At 43.1% G+C, this 15,062-nt stretch overlaps 1 pseudogene; it reads right to left on the bottom strand.

Moving 5' to 3' along the window:
• Positions 1-1,948: 1,948 nt before the first annotated feature.
• Positions 1,949-14,965, bottom strand: LOC128464793 (vomeronasal type-2 receptor 26-like; annotated as a pseudogene).
• Between the last annotated feature and the right edge of the window lie 97 nt (positions 14,966-15,062).

Below are 15,062 nucleotides of genomic sequence, written 5' to 3' on the forward strand. Positions count from 1 at the left end.
CCCGGCAGAGACCCTGAGCGTCCAGTCGTTTTTGAAGGGAGTGTTCTACGTAACGTTCGTTTCAGCCGCTGTCTGCAAAAGGTTCTGGGAAGCCTTCAGGTCAGCGAAACCGGACCAGGTCCTCTCCCGCTTCTATGGGAACAGCCCCATCCACAGGGAGGAGAGACCCGCGACGGTCTCAATGCGGAACCCCCACACCCCAGGAAAAGACGTGGCAACTTTCCTGGGACGATACTGCCACATCGTACGCGAACCGACCAAGATCCTCAACCAATACAGCTTCTGGTCAGGAAGTTGGTCCCTCGTGATCCGTCTGAGGGCAGACCCCACCTCACCAGACGGGCTCCAACACCTACCACAGAGCTTTGCCCTGTGAAACTCTACAGGCATGCTGTTCTACCCTGGTCAGCCCATGACCTGTAGACGATGCAGCCAACTGGGCCACAGGGCAGAGTAATGCCAACAGAAATCCTTCAGGCACTGCAGAGTGGTGGGACACGAGACCAAAGACTGTCCACGAATGAAGAAAACGTTATATGTATATTGTTGTAAGATAATATGCTGCATATATTTCTTATAGCATAATGTGATATATATATATATTTATATATATTTATTATAACCTAATGTGATCTGTATGTATATCATATCATAATGTGTATATTTATGATAAGTTTGTACATTTTTTCATAACACAATGCACTGTGTATATTATAAAAAATCTAATGTATGTATTTATTTAAACAGAGTATGGTATAGACATCTCACTTAGCATATTGTGATGCGTATATTTATTATTACAAAATTGTGACATGTAGATGTTTTAATCAGTCATGTACACTTATGATATAAAAATGTAATGCATATATTTATTTTACCAAAATGCAGTATGTATGTATATTATATCATAACGTTATAGGTATCTTCATGATAACACATTCTGTGTATTTATAATATAATGCAAAATGTATATATTTATTAAAACATAATGTGCTATATAAATTTACGATAACATTTTGTGATGTAAATACCTAATATAGCAAGATGTCTTTTGTATATGTTTTCTAACATAGTATAGCTCATATAATATTCTGTGTATATGATTCTGTTTATCACCCAATAAAGACAAGGAGACCTGCTGGATTTTAAAATGGTCACAGATTTTTTTAAAACACCTGCGACATACACAAACATGTAAACATATACTAATACCACGCAATTAGCCCCAGCTAATAACATCCTAATGAAATGCTTAAACAATTAACGTCCTAGCTTACCAGGACGGGATCCCCACAGGAATGCTGGCGCCGGCTAAAACGATGTTAAAGCGTCCTCCCTCCACGGTAGCAGAACCGATATTAACTCCCTGGGGCCATCCTATGGGGAGTCCAGCATGTAGCCGTCCGGCTAATGCCACCCAGGCTGCCATACCTCAGATGGCCAACTCCTGCACTGACACCAGACCCTGAGGGACCCCCTGCCATACCCAGAACACAACAGAACAAGGGAGTGTGGGCAGGAAATAAATACCCCTTGGGAGGGGTAACAGATAACATTAACATAATCCCCTAATCGGGGGTCCCTATTGGGCTACCACCTAAAAAGATACATTGGGCAATTTACGGTCAGCCCAGTCATGCTGGCCCTGCAGGCCAGTACTTATGTAGGATATAGGGTTAAATTTTACATCGAAATAAGTGGGTCTTTTCAGCATAAACTGGAATGTTAAAGCATATGAAACCTGCTGATGAAGCTGTGCACCATAAAGGCTACTGACACACTGGTTAAGGCTCCGCTTTATCCAAAAAGGAGATAAGGATGTTATTTATTTCAGAACTATAAGAGGCCCTCACATTCTTTTATATGTAACTGCCCCTATATCCTTGAAACTAGCCCCACGATGCGTGAAACTGCCTTATCTAATGTGGTCTTGGAAGGAGTCGGGTTGTTTGCTTGTGTGCAGTGTTGTCCTTTTTATTATTTTGCGCTCTCAGAAGAACGTCTTAATGCAGATAAGTGTATCTCTAGTGGGTCAAATACGTTTAGATCCATATACAGGCTAGTTATTGTCCATTTTGACCTTAACAATCTACTTCCTCAATATCAGGCACATTGCCCATTCTAAGAACCCGCTTTTAGTAAGTGTCTCTTTGTATTCATGCTCGGTTTCACCAAAATTATATAACATTTTGGAAAAAATATACAGCACAGAATTCCAGCGCTGGAAGCTAATATAGCAAAAATCTCTACAATCACAGTGTTTTTGCCCATGACGCTCATATAAGCCGGGATAAAAGTGACCCAGACATTGCAGAAAACCAGCATGCTGAAGGTGATTTACTTGGCTTCATTAAAACTGTCCGGTAATTTCCTGGCCAGGAAAGCGACAACGAAACTCACAGCGGCCAGGAAGCCCATGTACCCCAGGACAGTGTAAAAAGCAACTACTGACCCCTCATTACACTGAATAATGATCTTTCCAGGGTAGGAGTGAGTGTCCATTTCCTGGTACGGAGGGGAAATAGACAACCAGCAGATGCAAATGACAACCTGAATAAATGAGCAGACAAACACCACACAGTTGGGTATTTTGACCCCCATCCATTTCTTCCAAGTGCTGCCGGGTTTGGTGGCTTTGAAAGCGATGCAGACCATGATGGTCTTGGCCAACAGAGAAGACACAGCTAATGAGAAGAGGATCCCAAAAGCAGTTTGTCGCAGCATGACCGAGAAACAGAAACACACAGAGGAAGCTCAGGATGAGGCAGACCAGGAGGAGGAAGCTGAGGTTCTGATTATTAGCTCTGACAATGGGGGTGTCCTGGTATAAAATAAATACCCCCAAAATAATGGAGGTTACGACAGACATGAAAACTGATATAGAGCCAAATACCGATGCAACTGAATCTTCTTTGTAGGACAAGAATTCAATGGGTTTTGGAACGCATTTATCCTTCTTCTCATTAGGATGTTGGTTTTCAGGACATTTCTGGCAAGATTCTCCATCTATAAGATATTTTAACATTTTACTAAAACATAAACAGTTTCTATAAATGAAGCCAGTTGTGGACCATGTGATGTCATGGATAATACGTCCCCGTTACTGTAACTTCCTTTAGTAAAATCCTCTCTTTTCCTATTAGGAGGCTGAACCCATTCCCCATTAAGCTGTGATGGTGTTTTGTTGACTGTCTGGAGAGCTCACTGAGTTAGGGTTACTCCCCAACACGTCTATAGTGAGTTCCACAGCAGATGAGGTCTACTGTAGGGTTCCTGTCAAACTTGCTCGATGCTGAACTAGCAAAGGTAAAAGCCAACCGTATGACCGAGAACTTGCCCCATTAGCCAATTTATAGGAGGTATTACTAGTTTCATTACTACAAGGGTAGTGCTACCTGCATCACATATAATAAGGGCCTAGCAGATTCAACACGGTTTCTCCTAAAGACTAACAGCGCTCTGCCTAGGTCAGGGGTGTCCAAGTTTTTTCTGCAGTGGGCCACTTCATCAGAATTGTATACGTGCGCGGGCCGCACTCATTTTTCACTGTGACAAAAAATTCAGGATTCCCTAGATTTATTCTAGGGATGAACTAAAATGAAAATTCTGGACCAAAACATTCAGGGTTCACTTAGCCAAAACCGAAAATGACCCCCACCTTTAAAAATAATAATAAAAACTCACATTTTTAATAAAAGTAGGTAACACACAATTGGACAAAATTAGCAATATGACTTGGCAACCAGTAAATGCTGGCAACCCAGGCAACCAGTAAATGCTGGTACCTAGGCATGATGGGACTGTGCTCGCTGTGATTGCTATTAGCAATCACACTCCTATCATGCCAAGTCAGCCAGTACATGCTGGTACAGGGTGGCTGTAAGTGATGTGCAGACCTCATACTGCTGGCAGCATCACTACACAAGGGGGGCAGCTAGCTAGGTTTCAGCATGTACTGGCTGACTTGGCATGATAGGAGTGTGATTGCTAACAGTAGTCACAGTCCCATCATGCCTAGGTTCCAGCACTTACACATCCATCCAGTAAATGCTGGAACCTAGGCATGATGGGACTGTGATTGCTGTTAGCAATCACACTCCTATCATGCCAAGTCAGCCAATACACACTGGTACAGGGTGGCTGTAAGTGATGTGCAGACCCCATACTGCTGGCAGCATCAATACACAAGGGGGGCAGCTAGCCATGTTTCAGCATGTACTGGCTGACTTGGCATGATAGGAGTGTGATTGCTAACAGCAATCACAGTCCCATCATGCCTAGGTTCCAGCACTTACACATCCATGCTATCACACACACACACACTCATTTATTCATATAATCATTCATTCACAGATTTATTCCCTCAATCACACACACTCATTCAAACACCCTCCCCACCCTCTTACCTGCACTGCAGCTCCTCGATGCCGCTTACAGACTTCAGCAGGGGGCGCGGCCTCCCTCTGCCTTCTCTGGTAAAGCACAGAGGAAGTAGGATGTCACGTGAACTCCGCTTCCTCTGTGCAGTCCAGAAGACCCTCCCACAAGTAAGTAGCAGGGCTTGAGGTGCGGCTCGCGTAAGATCGGTTGCCCTGGCTGCCGATCTTACGCGGGCCGCACCTCGAGGTCTCGCGGGCCGCATTTGGCCCACGGGCTGCATGTTGGACGCCCCTGGCCTAGGTGGTATTTTATTAATTAGGGAATTTTAACTAAACTGTGTAAATTTGACTAAGGACTGCATGTAAGAGATGTTAATGACCTCAGTACAGGGAGATATTTTGAGCACAGATGATGTACCTATCTTGTGTATGGGTCCACGGGGTGGACCATGTGGGAAGCAAGGTGGACCAATGCTGCAAGCTAACGATGCACCAAAATATCAGTGGCTGAAACAAAATGCCGAAGTAAAAGAAAAACGGCCGAAAATAATCATCCACACGAGCCCTGCTGCTTACCTGTGCGTGGCTGTGCAGAGCAGCGTCTCTTGTTCTGCCCAGGGAAAGCAGGAACCCAGCGGAGTCACGTGACTCTGCTTTGTTCCTGCAAAGCAAGTTGTTTGCGCAGAGTGTAACAACAGTTCAGGTAAGGCGGTTGTATAAACAAGTATGCGTGTTTGAGGGAATGAATGAGTATCTGTGAATGAGTAGTATTTGTGTATGAGGGAATGAATGAGTATCTGTGAATGAGTATATGAATGAGTGAATTAATGTTTGTGAATGAGTAAATGAATGAATATGTGTGTGATAGCATGGATGTGTAAGTGGGGTGGAGCATGGCACAGCGACGTGCAGACTCCATCCTGCAGGGCAGCATTTTATCCGTGCTGGCAGCATCAATTCACAAGGGGGGCAGCTAGCCAGGTTTCAGCATGTATTGGCTGCTTGTGCATGATAGGAGTGTTATTGCTATCATGCCCAGGCAACCAGTACATGCTGGAATCTGGGTATGCCTGGGCATGAAAGGAGTGTGATTGCTGTTAGCAATTATATGACCTTTCATTAAATCATCATGGGCAAAGGGTACAGATAGTGCTGATCCACCTCAATAAACTCTGGCGTGTGTAAAACATTGCTATGCACCTGTTGTGTTGGAGATCTCTCCTTCGGAGCACGGGACACAGTCGAAGCAGCAGGTGTGCTTTCCTTTGTGCCAGACTTGTCTATAGCCAGGAGGACAGTCTTCAGAACATCGAGAGCGAGGAATCTTAAAACCAAGAAACAGGATTGGAGGAAATGTGAGAAGAAAGTGCAAGTGTCATTGGCCATTACTCTGCCCATGTTCCACCCATCATCCTCTCCTAAGCAAACCTTATGATCCTCTGTTGCACATGCTTTTTTCCCATCATCCTGCCTTATGCTTCTCCTGCGGTATGAAAGCAGAAAGGCCGGGCCCCTGCTTGGCTTTGCCAAGTTCTAGCTGTACCCTTGTGTTAGCGGCCCCGGTTACAAAATTAATGGGAAAGAAAAGAAGATATTGGAATATAAACTCATGCTAAGAATTGAGTCTTACACAAAGACATCGGGCAGATTTAAGCTCCCAATAATGAAAACATGAGTTTTTATTGACAGCTTAGCTATTTCCTCAACTAACAGATGACCAAACTCCCCTGTCCGTCCAGGGACCATTTTGCAGTTTTTAAGCGATCGCTATGCTTTACTTTTTACTAAATTAACTTTTAAGCTTTTTTTTTCAGGCATCCGACTCCTTTTCTACCGTCTTGGTCTTTTCTGAACAGAGATGAGAAACCAGGTTCTTTGCTGCAGACACGGCCTAAGAGAAATGGATGCCTATTGGTGCAAGAAATTCTCGGTTATCCAATACACCCTATACATGCTACAATCTTACACACACACAGTATAACACGGCATGTAGATTAGGCCTTATCATTGCATTTAATTAGTGAAATATACACAGGGTGAGTTATATATTATTTGGAACACCTGTTTCTGATTCTTGTCAGGGTAATAAGTCACATATATGTCACTGACCTCCCGTGAGTGGTTTTTCCATCTTATGAGGCTGTGATCGAGGAGAAGTTGTTCTCCTTCTGGTGCTGATACATCGAAGCTCCCGACAAGTGCGTGTAAGATGCTTTTATTGGGATATTGCACGTAATTCCTTATTTCATAGAAACTCTCCAACTCTCCCTTCTCATTAAAGCTCATTTTCATATTACTGCCACCATGGAATTGAATTCTTCTCAACATTGTCTAAAATAATCAGTATGCACATATTAGGGGTTTTCAGCAGCTCGGGGTAGCATGGCATAGGGGGGCTGTAATCACATTCCTATCATGCCCAGGTTCCAGTATGTACTGGCTGCCTGGGCATGATAGGAGTGTGATTGCTGTTAGCAATTATATATATATATATATATATATTGTTATTGAATTTTTCTGTTCAATTTTGGACAAAAAAAATCAACAACAATATTAAATATATATATATATATATATATATAATTGCTAACAGCAATCACACTCCTATCATGCCCAGGCAGCCAGTATATGCTGGAATCTGGGAATGCCTGAGCATGATAGGATTGTGATTGGCGCTAACAATATTAATATTGTTGTTGATTTTTTTTGTTTTGGTGTTTTACTTACTTTTAATAAAAGGTTTTTTTTGTTTTTAAAGGTGTGTGGGCTGTACCCCCGTCAATATTTGCCTCAGTATATAGTGATAGGTGTAATGCTGTACCACGTCAATGTTTGCCTCGGTATATAGTGATAGGTGTTATGCTGTACCAGTATCAGTGCGTGCCTCAGTATATAATGATAACAGTTATCCTATACCACTGTCAATGTCTGCCTCAGTATATAGTAATAACAGTAATCCTATACCACTGTTAATGTTTGCCTCAGTATATAACGATAACAGTTATGCTGTACCACCGTCAATGTTTGCCTCAGTATATAATGATAACAGTTATCCTATACCACGTCAATGTTTGCCTCAGTATATAATGATAGCAGTTATGGTGTACCACAGAGTAAAATGGCAAGGTCTAAGATGTGTACAAATCGCTACAACACTCTGTGGGAATCCCGCTGTCCCACACAAAAACAATAATGCAAAAGAGAATAGAGGTGGTGTAACCCTCCACAGTGAGTGGAGCGAATAAGCAAATAAGGAGATATAGCTTACCCCTTTGGGGTTAAAGACGATCAGAATCAGGGATGTACATAAAAGATAAAAAAAACTAATAATAGTGCAACCTGTGTGCAACACAAATGAATGCAATAAAAGTAATGGGCTAGAACACTGTCAATATTTGCCTCAGTTTATAAGGATAGCAGTTATGCTGCAGTATGTAATGACAACAGTTATGCTTTACCACCGTCAGTGTTTGCCTCAGTATATAATGATAGCAGTTATGCTGTACCACCGTCAATTTCTGCCTCAGTATATAGTGATAGGTGTTATGCTGTACCCCTGTCAATGACTGCTTCAGTATATTATAATAACAGTTATGCTGTACACCCATCAATGTTTGCCTAGTGATAGAAGCTATGTAGTTTTAAAGTGTGTGTGTGTGTGTGTGGGGGTGCCACATACTCTAGGTACGCCCCTGATGTTGTCCTCCATATTTTTCTAGGTCGGCCCAATAGAAGGTATTCTCTATGATCATAGATCTCTGTGGGGGGTGTGGTGGTAAAAAAAAAAAAAGTAAATTGTTTGCATGATCAGAAGCAGCACGGGTTACTACAGGAAGATCTTGTCAAACTAACTTGATTTATTTTTTTGCAGTTTAATGTTAGAAGAATGGGGGAGAGAGCAGCAGCTGCAGTTTAATGTTAGAAGAATGGGGAGAGAGCAGCAGCTGCAGTTTAATGTTCATAAATGTAAAATGATGCACTTGGGACGTAAAAACAGCCCCCAACACAGAATATAGCATTGGGGGCTGTTCTGTCAGTAACAACTGAAAGGTAAGCAGACAATGCAATGAAACAACTGCAAAAGTGAGCCGGCTGCAAGGTTGCACGGGGAGAGGCATTAGTGGCAGGAAGGGGATATGATTATGCCACTTATATAGATCTGTGGTCAGGTCTCACCTAGGGTAATGAGTACAGTTCTGGAGACCCCATCCCCAGAAGGATATCGACACATTGGAGAGAGTTCAGAGGAGCTACAAAAATGGAAAGTGGTCTGCAGGACAGAAATTATCAGGAAAGATTAAAGGATCTTAATAGGTCCGGCTTGGAGGAAAGAAGAGGAGATTCAATAGAAACATTTAAATACTTAAAGAGATTTAACAAAATACAGGAGGAGTAATGTTCAAACAAGAGGTCATGGTCTAAAACTTAACGGCTAGAGGCTTAGATGTAATGTAAAGAAGTAATACCGTATTTGCTCGATTATAAGATGACCCTGATTATAAGATGACCCCCCAAAATCTGAATATTAACTTAGGAAAAAAAGAAAAAGCCTGAATATAAGACGACCCTAAAGGAAAAAAGTTTTACCAGTAAATGTTAATTCATGTAAACTATTTTTTTTAATAAAAGCTATGATTGAGAAAAATATTTTTTTTTTGTTTTTATTTCTTGTATTTTCCAACCTGTCCCCCAGTTACACACATCTGCCCCCAGGCTTGCCACACCAATATGGCACTGTGGCCCATGATATGCCTTTTAACCCTCTATATGCCACTGTGCCCCATGGTATGCCTTTTGACCCCCTATGTGCCACTCTGCCTCCAGAAATGCCTTATACCCCTATATCCCATTCTGGCATTTAGGGGGTTAAAATGCATATTATGGGGCAGAGTGGCATATAGGGAGGTATAAGGCATTCCAGGAGGCAGAGTGGCATTAAGGGAGTTAAAAGGCATTATATAGAGCACTCTGCCTCCAGAAATGCCTTATACCCCTATATGCCACTCTGGCATTTAGGGGGTTAAAAGGCATATTATGGGGCAGAGTGGCATATAGGGAGGTATAAGGCATTTCAGGAGGCAGAGTGCACTATTAAATGCCCCCTTAACGCCACTCTGCCTCCTGAAATGCCTTATACCTCCCTATATGCCACTCTGCCCCATAATATGCCTTTTAACCCCCTAAGTGCCAGAGTGGCATATAGGGGTGTAAGGCATTCCAGAAATGCCCTACACACACACACACACACACACACACACACACTTACCGGTGCTTCCAATTTCCTGCTGTATTGCCGGGGCAGCGGGTTGACGTCTCATTCCGCGGCAGCCGGAAGGAGGTGGAGTTGGCAGCGGGGGTTTGTATGCGTCCGTCGCAAATACCTTCCCCGGCTGTCAGAGATCAGGAACTCTGGAACTCTGATCTCTGACAGTCGGGGAAGGTATTTGCGACGAACGCATACAAACCCCCGCTGCCAACTTCACCTCCGGAAGCACCGGTAAGTGTGTGTGTGTGTGGGGGGGGGGCGACGACAGGAGGATCCAGGTCCCCTGCAGCGGTGCGGGGGATCTGGATCTTAGTCTCCTAATCAGACCTCTATTTGAGGTCTGATTAGAAGACAACCCCGATTAGAAGACGAGGGGTATTTTTCAGAGCATTTGCTCTGAAAAAAACCTCGTCTTATAATCGAGCAAATACGGTACTTTTCTAAGAAGGTAGTAGATAAATGGAACAGTCTCCTAGCAGCTGTGGTGGAGGCTAATACAGTGAATGAATTTAAACATGCATGGGGCAGACATAAAGCTTTCCTCACTATAGGACCTGACCAAAGACTGGTAGGGGGTTAAACCCCTCACATCAGGAAAAATGGGCAGACTCGACGGCTGAATGGTTCTTATCTGCCGTCACATTCTATGTTCTATGATGCAGTTTCCTGCTTTTCTTTTGGTGCAAACCATTCCCAGGAACAGGCATTTCTAAGCAAATCATAGTGCTCCTCAAACCCTGCAATGGGAACAAATGATTTTAGAATTGTCTGACTAGTAATATAACATTTTTATACAGCAGAAAATCTAAAATCTAAAAAAAATATATACACTATATGACCAAATGTATGAGGCCCCTCCTACTTATTGAGTTTAGGTGTTTCAGCTGCACCCGTTGCTAACAGGCGTATAAAACCCAGCCCATAGGCAGCCGTCTCCAACGGTAATACTAAAGAGCTCAGAACCTTTAACACAAGACCCAGTCAGGGGATGCCGCCTTTGCCACAAGTCAGTTTGTGATATTTCTGCCCTGCTAGATCCGCTCCAATCTGCTGTAAGATCTATTATTGTGAAGACCACGCATACTCACAGAGCTCCAAACTGCCTCCGGAAGCAACATCAGCGCAGGCACTGTGTCTCAGGAGCTTCATGAAACGGGTTTCTATGGGCGACCGGTCTGTACACAAATCAAAGATCACCATGCGCAATGCCAAGTGTGCACTACAGTGGTATAAAGCCACCTCCACTGGGCCCTGGAGCAGTGGAAATGTGTTCTCTGGAGTGATGAATCAACATACCTGGGAACTTCTGAGCTCCGGCTACCTGGAGCGTTCCCTTGAAGGACGCGTCCAGAACTGCCCACTAACGTTGGTGGACAGTCCCACTGACATCACGGGAAACACCCCCATTTAAAGGGGAAATGGGTATGGGGGTGTCAAGACACCGCCCCTGCGACCCGGAGAACCAGAAAGTTCCCAGGTATGTCAATCAAGCTTCAATATCTGGAAGTCTGCTGGACAAATCTAGGCTTGACGAGTGCCTAATACCTGCTGTAAACTTTGGTGGGGGAGGAATAATGGTCTGGAGCTGTCTTTCAAGGTTGGACTTTTAGTTGCATTGAATGGTAATGTTAATGCTACAACATGCAAAACATTTGAGACCTCCATTGTATACTACCAACTTTGTGACCCCAGTTTGGGAAAGGCCCATCTTCTATTCCAGCATGACTGTGTTCCTGTGCACAAAGCAAGCTCCATAAAGATATGGTTTGACCAGTTTGATGTGAAAAAACTTGAACTTGGCTGCCTGGAGCCCTAACCTTTACCATAACGAAGACTGTTGGACTATTGCAATGATGACTGTGAGCCAGACCTTCTAGTCCAACATCAATGACTGACATCAAAAATGCTCTTTTGGCTGAATGGGAGCAAAATTCAAACAGAACACTCGAAAATGTTGTGGAAAGCCTTCACAGAATAGTGAAGGGGGGGGCAACTCCATATTGATGGCCATGGTTTTGTAATGGGATGCCCAACAAGCTGCTATAGGTATGAAAGTCAGGTGTCCACATACTTTTGGTCATATATTTTTTGTTTGAATGCCATTACCTGATAGTTAGTTTTATATAATGTTTTATCATTCCTCTTTAATTTCTCTGAAATGTAAAACAGCAGTAAATGGAGAGGCCAAATCATAGCATAGACGGATTGAAGCACATGGCATGTAGTGTGAATTGTCTTAGTGTTATAATACTGCATGCTAAGTCTAGTGATTGTATCCGTCCTGCTGCAGTTTATTAATGATGTTTTCCCAATTCTTGCCATGAACTTATTCCAACCAGAGTCTGAAGTTAAACATCTGAAATAAAATAAACGTATGTATTCCAATAAAAGGTCATTGGGTCGATTTGATGGACTGATATTCTCTAGAAAACTCTGAAGTTGTTGGTGGTAACAAGTAGGACGAGCAAATGCTAAACCTCCATCAAAAGGAAATTGGTGACTTTTATCCATATGTAAGATTAAATTCCAACTTGCAGGCATAATGTAAGTCCTGGTTTGAAAGATAGGATATTCTTTTAGATACAAATATAGACCTTCTCCATAAACTGTCCCAGTAAGTATAATGATCTTGGAGGTCGCTTTCTTAAGGATAACTTTTTGTCTCTCTATTACTTTTATTCTGTCTTGGGGATGTGGCGGAGGCATCTTTAGTGTGAACTCAAAGCATACACCTTGTCTTTCACCCAAGTTTTTCAGTTCCAGAGTCTGTCTCTCTCCGACATCATCATCTGAAGCGAGGATACCGACCCAGTTCCACCCAAAATGTTTGAGAAGTTTTACAATGGCATCAAACTGAACCCGGTCACTCGGAAGGGTCTGGAAAAAAGACCGGTATATTTGTTTGTTTGTAAGAAGAGGATCTGTCGCTCCGTAGCTGATCTGGAACCATAGAAATAAAAACAGGTGAGTAGATGCCAGTGAGATGCCAGAATGTATAGTGAGCCCATGGAGCAAAATCTACAGAACGGGGCATGACCTCTCTGCAGTCCGTCCTAAATGCTGCTGCTAGGCTTATCTTCCTTGCACGCCGCTCCTCTTCTGCTTCCCCACTCTGTGAAACCCCCCACTGGCTCCCAATTACCTTTAATTTAAACTCCTGATATTAACATATAACATTTCTGCCCTCATAAGCAAATACTCTCCTACTTGATCTCTACGTTCTTCCCATAGGCTAAAGCTCTCCTCCTCACTTACTACCACTGCCTTTTCCCATCTACAAGATTTCACTCGAGCTGTCGCATATCTCTGGAATCTACTTCCACCGAACCTTCAACCTTCAGCATTCACCCTCCCTCAGAACATTCAAGAAACATCTTCAGAGAAGCTGCACCATCTTAGCTGCTAGAACTTCCTTGTCACTGATACAACCACCAGACTACCTCTTACCCTTTCTTATGTTTGTCACCACATTTCCCTCAAGATTGTAAGCTTGCGAGCCGAGTCTCTCCACCTAATGTATCGGTTTGTTTTAGTCTGTCAATTCTGGTCTTGTTTGTATTAAGCGCTGCGTAAATTGTTGGTGCTTTATAAATAAAAGATAATAATAATAATAATAGAAGAAGAAGAAAAGTTCAGAAATTGGAGGGAAAATTAAGGGGCGGGTAGCGGGGCCCTCAAAGCGGGTTTGGTTCTTTCTAAGGGCCAAGCATTTCCCTAGGGGGATCCTTTTTATTTAAAAAAAAAAAAAAGATAGAAGGTAGAAGGATCATTTGAAATCAGATTAGCCCACCTTGGGTAGCAGCCTTGATTAGATGAAGTAGATTGGAAGCAGGCACAAGCCCCATTCCATCTGTATCCACCTGTTTACTGGGGCCTTCACCAAGGAGGCAGCAATGAAGGAGCAAAAGAGGAATTGGGAAGCACTTCTTCAAGAAAGGAGAGAGAAGGATAGCTAACAGGCTACTAACAATAGACAAAGGGTAGGCCAGGAGTAGCAAGAGGATTGGATGAGTTTTGACATTGGCTTTACCATGTTGAACCAGAGGTGGGATATGGGCATGGTGTATCTGAAGCCCATGTGTGCGCAATATACCAGAGGTATGAGCAGGCGACGCAATGCAGGGACTGAGGCACTTAGGTGGGTAATTGTTGGATCTTTAGCAAAGGCTAACTGTTTCTCAAGGCCGAATCCTGTAGTGCCAGTATGTAGAATATAACATGTTCAAAGAAGTCTCTGACATGGAAAGGAACCAAACATGGACAGCCTTTATACATGGCTATATAAATTTGCTATGGCAGATAGACTGTGAAGAAGAAGTGGGTTAGCCGTAGAGAGATTATCTGCATTTTTGTGGAGAATTATGTTTTCTTTTACTGATCTCTGGAGCATAGGAAACAGGTTCCAAGGTTTTGGGTTGAATCTGTACTCTCAAGAGGTCCGTCTGGTGCTTTGGGAGAAGCTTCCCTCTATCACCTGGAAATAGCTGGATCGGCCTTTATCTTTGGTTCCAACCCTCATTTTTTGGGCTTCATATAAACTAGACTTGTGTATGAGGTCCATAATTCATTCATTTTTGGACTACAAATTTTGTTCTCTGCCATTTATTATTTATTATTATTATCTTTTATATGGCGCCAACAATTAACATTTTCAATTTGAATGAAATTTGAAGGACCCTTGTACTCCTTGGTCTTCTCACTATTCATTCCCCACAGCCTTCTCTGTCCACCCTGCCCTGTCTGCGCCTTTCTTCTTTCGTGGAAATAGAACAAAAATAATTTGTCAGCAGATCAGCCCTGGAGGTTTTGACATTTTTTTCGTTTGATTTGTTGGGGACCCTACTCATAGAAATGCATGAAATTGCCAAATTGCATTAAAAATATAGTTTGTGTGAATCCGAATGCGCATGTCTAATATAAACACTGTGTGGTTGTTATTTGAATGAGGAGTACAGCAAGAATGACTGTTTGGTGTCAGGACTTACCTCGAGATCCCCACGGCCCGATCCAGCGATTTACTGCTTTGAAGTGAGTCCTCATTGTCTTTACTTCCACCAGGGGCCACCGCTGTCTCTCGCTTCTGTGTTCGGACACCTTTCCATTAGAACCAGCATAAACTTTTTGCTGTCTGTTGGATTTAACCACACAGGCCAGCCTATCCTCTCCACGTGCATCAATGAGCCCTGGCCATCCATAACTCCGGTTCACTGATTTTCCTTCCTTGGGCCCCTTTTGGTACTGACCCCTGCAGACCAGGAACACCCCACAAGAGCTGCAGTTCTGGAGGTGATCTGACCCAGTCGTCACAATTCGGCCCCATGACGCTCAGATACTTACACTTGCCCATTTTTCCTGCTTCTAACATATTAACTTTGAGGATGAAATGTTCACTTTCTGCGTAATATATCCCCCCACTG

The sequence above is a fragment of the Spea bombifrons genome, chromosome 1, assembly GCF_027358695.1.
Source record: "Spea bombifrons isolate aSpeBom1 chromosome 1, aSpeBom1.2.pri, whole genome shotgun sequence".
Classification (NCBI taxonomy): domain Eukaryota; kingdom Metazoa; phylum Chordata; class Amphibia; order Anura; family Pelobatidae; genus Spea; species Spea bombifrons.